At 51.1% G+C, this 4,255-nt stretch overlaps 1 non-coding gene across 1 annotated transcript; it reads right to left on the bottom strand.

Annotated features, from left to right (window-relative positions):
* Window positions 1-708: 708 nt before the first annotated feature.
* TRNAE-CUC (transfer RNA glutamic acid (anticodon CUC)) lies at window positions 709-780 on the bottom strand. The gene has a single exon. It is a non-coding gene; the product is annotated as a tRNA-Glu (tRNA).
* Window positions 781-4,255: the final 3,475 nt, after the last annotated feature.

The raw sequence follows: 4,255 nt of genomic DNA, 5'->3' as shown, positions 1-4,255 counted from the left end.
GGATGAAACACGCGAGCTAAAGGGGAGAGAACGAAGACAGGAAGACGATGAGAAAGTTCTGTACGTGATCACGGGTTCCTAGCTTCCTAGAGATGCGCCTCAGCCTCAGATTCGACAGGGCGAGGCGGAGGAATACGCTGCCTCGCGAATTGTAACCTCGATATTGCATCGTGTAATCGAGTTATCACCGATTGATCAAAACTTGTTTATGCAGCCGCTGCGGTGGCTCGGTGGTTACGGCGCTCGGCTGCTGACCCGAAAGACGCAGGTTCGATCCCGGCCGCTGCGGTCGAATTTCGATGGAGGTGAAATTCTAGGGGCCCGTGTACTGTGCGATGTCAGTGCACGTTAAAGAACCTCAGGTGGTCGAAATTTCCGGAGCCCTCCACTACGTCTCCATAGCCTGATTCGCTTTGGGACGTTAAACACACCATAAACCACAAATCTTGTTTTGTGCATAACTGTTGTCGTTGATGAAAACAACCCGTGATTGAGATTGGTCAGCGTCCCATTCGGTTGGGCGAACACCGCCATAGAAAGGTGGTCATCCGTAAGGGATGTTAGCGATAGATGCGTGGAGGGCAAAACGCGAGTAGTAACTTGGCCTACTGCAAGGCTGGGCTTTGTGCGACGCGAAAAGTACTGCCGTTGACTCTGGTGCAATTATGTTTAATTCGTAAAAGCAAAAAAAAAGGAAAAAAAAAAGTGTTCCGACACCGGGAATCGAACCCGGGCCTCCTGGGTGAGAGCCAGGTATCCTAACCACTAGACCATGCCGGAGATAGCTTTATGAGATGTTACAATAAATATAAGTAACTTTTTCCAACGCGCAGCAATGGGATGTTACAATAAGTGCAACATTTTCCAACGCGCAGCAATGAAATTGCACGTTATTTCACAGAAGGCGTAGAGGTAACTAACTGATCGACACAGCTTCAGAAATTCGTCATGGGCAGGTAAAGCTTTTGTAATAAATCAGGAAGAGGAGGGCAACTTTACGTTGTTACTTTTCTGGCCGCTTACGGGCCTGTACCACATGTAGCACGTTGAACTCCGCGTCCACGTCATTTAAATGCTCCAGCGCGTCGGTTGGAGCTTGGACAGACGCCAGCGCAGCGGATACTGCGGAGCTAATGCACTGTCGTGTCCGCGTGGCTAACGCGATCCAACGAAACGCTACCGGGGCTGATCGCGGAGGATACGGTTTCCGATTCGTGTTTGCGATGACTGGGGACAGGGGGTGCCCTCTTCGTTTTGATGAAGAGGATACTCCTGCACTCCGCAGCAACGTTACTAGTCTCGTTGCTCTGCAGGGCCTGCGGCGAAGCCGAGGTGACGACAGAACCCTCAGTGCTCTAATTCGAGAAACTTGTCCCAAAGCCCACAGAGGGCGCCATCCTACCTAGGGGTGCTGGGCTTCACGGAAGCGGAGGAGACTACACGGCGCGCCTAGGCGCGCCTTGAGAGCTGGTGGACTCAGGCTAAGCGTAGTTCTCAAGCTAGTCAACAGCCTAATTGTCAGCCGAGTCACGTACTCCCTGCCGTACCACGCGACGACCAAGGCGGAAAGTGAGCAAGCCGACACCATTCTCAGGAATTCGTACAAGACTGCTCTGCACCTACCCAAGAACACGTCGAACGAAAAGTTGCTCCAGCTAGGCATCAGCAACACCTTCAGCGAGCTCGCCGAAGCTCTGCTGGGAACGCAAACCACGAGACTCAGAGGCACCCCTACGGGACGAGCGCTCCTAAGAAGGCTGAGTCGGGACACGAGCGGACTAGTAGACAGATACGCGGACGTACCGGACCACCTTAGGAAAACCATTAATGTGGGACCATTGCCGAAAAAAATGGACCCCAATCTTCACGAAAACAGACGAAAAGCGAGGGCCGAGTACGTAGAAAGAACGCTAGTCCAGTTAGACAACACCGTATACACGGACGCTGCCGTATATCCGCGCGAGAGAGAACGCGTAGCCGCGACGGTAGTGGTAAACAAGGAAGGAAACATGATCACGTGTGCCACGGCAAAGGTCGCCGGTACAGCGGAGGCCGAAGAGATTGCCGTTGCACTGGCGGCAACAGAAGGCTACAGAACGGGCCGATCTCTCAACATACTGACGGATTCGAAGGAGACGTGAAGGAACTACACGAGGGGCAGGATCAGAAGAACAGCCCTTAGAATACTCAGCGGGGTAACCTCCGCCGAGGAGAAACCCAGGCATAACCTAATCTGGATTCCGGGCCACACGGGCATAGGGGGGAACGAAAGGGCAGACAGTCTAGCTCGAGGTAACGCATTCCGAGCAGGGCAGTCAAATGCTCCGGAGCTCCGCCTACAGGCTTGCGAGGGGGAATACGCAGAGACCTTGAACTTGCACAGGGGAGCTAGAATTAGATATCCACCACCACACAAAGCCCTAACAAAGGAGGAAGCGACCGGCTGGCGCAGATTACAGACCAACTCCTTTCCTAACCTACACATACTTAACAAGATGTTCCCGACACAATACAGAGCCACCTGCCCTTGGTGCGATGCCACACCTACACTTTACCATACCACGTGGGAGTGCGAACGCAACAAAGCATTCCACCAACACGAACACCCGAGTGCGGAGCAATGGGAGAGTCGGCTCACCAGCGGCGAGCTCACGACCCAAAGGGCCTTAGTGCAGCATGCGAATGATGCAGCACGACTCAGTGGAGCCTTGGAATAGGGGCCCACCGTTGCTGACGAGACGCCTCAAGTAGCCAGAGCCAGAGAAGACGACGGATACTTCATAACCGCGAAACCCTCGAAAGATCCAATAAAGTTTTCACTCACTCACTCACTCTCTGACTGTTGGATCAAAAGTAGTAAAGCCTATAGGCCTTGTGTGTGTTCCCACTGGTTTCGTTCTTTGGGATTTTTTTCGTTTTTTTTTTTTGGCTGGGCACTACAACGCGACCGCCTGGTCCAAAGTGTTGCCACACGGACATCATCATCTGCTCTTTCGTGTGTGGCCGACCGGTAGCGGTGAAAACGTTTACTGACAATGCCCCTAGACCGGGGCAGTAGCGTGGAAGGGCAGAGAATGCGCGGTCGTGACGAGACGTTTCGCCGCCTTCAGCCCGCGTCTGCGGCATACGGGCGCGGCTATTCACTTGCAGGCTTTCTGAAACCTAGTGGCCAACTCTCTGTGGCTCTCGCGTAGGTCAGCTCGAGCATTCGTGTAATATGTTTTTGGACGGAGCTACATAAAAACCACGAACAGTCTACAGGGTGTTCACAACTGGGCCCAATGCGGAAAGCTGGGCTAGTTGGTGTGTCATCATTAATTAAAAGACTAGCGCATAAAACTGGGACACAGACAGAGAAGAAGACGGGACGAGCTTTCGTCCTGTCTTCTCTGTCTGTGTCCCAGTTTCATGCGCTAGTCTTTTAATTAATGATCACAACTGTGCCTTTCAGATTTAAAAAAGTACGAAGAGCAGTGCACACAAGTCGGTTTTGTAAATGGGTTATGCGGCCAGGCTCGTCACTTGAAACTCAACAATTCACTAAAATTTATTAACTGTTTATTCACTGCAGATAGCGCGTATGTTTATATGAAAAAAATATAAACATTGGCATTCGAACACTATATAAATTTTTCAATTTCCGTGGCACACCTGTTTCCTGAGATACGCACGCCTAAATTTTCAGCCCTGTCCATTTAATTACGCGTGCGAGGTCGCGTTGCTCGGCATGAAGCTCCTTCCTGATATGACGCAGATGTTGCGTACGGTGCTTCGCCACAGTTACGTCACACCAGGGAGCCTCATACTGAGTGTTGCGATCTCACATGCGTAAATGCACGGTTTGTGCCGAAATTTTAGACGCACATATCATAGGACAAAGGCGCGCGTTACTAAAATTGTACAGAAAAGAATAGACTTTGAATGCCACTGCCTCTAAATTTTCAATACAAACATGCTCTTTAGCATGCGCGGGGGGCGGGGGGGGGCAGGCATTATAAAGGGCAGTGGGAGTTGACAAAAAAATGGGGGAGGGAAGAGGAAGAACATGGTACATGACATTGCAAGTTATGAAGTAAAAATCGGGTAGAAAATGCAGAAGTTACATAATAGACAATTACAGTAGCAAGCGCTGAGAAAGCCAATGGCTTGCCTTATGAGCGACAGATTACCAAGACCTACTGAACTAGAGACCTTCACATTTGGCACTGCTCCAGCACTCACCTTCTAGTTCATGTCTTTTACCGCTAGGGAACGG

Source organism: Amblyomma americanum, chromosome 7 (genome assembly GCF_052857255.1).
Source record: "Amblyomma americanum isolate KBUSLIRL-KWMA chromosome 7, ASM5285725v1, whole genome shotgun sequence".
NCBI lineage: Eukaryota > Metazoa > Arthropoda > Arachnida > Ixodida > Ixodidae > Amblyomma > Amblyomma americanum.
Note: the sequence above shows the minus strand (reverse complement) of the source record. Positions and strands in the feature narration are given on the sequence as shown.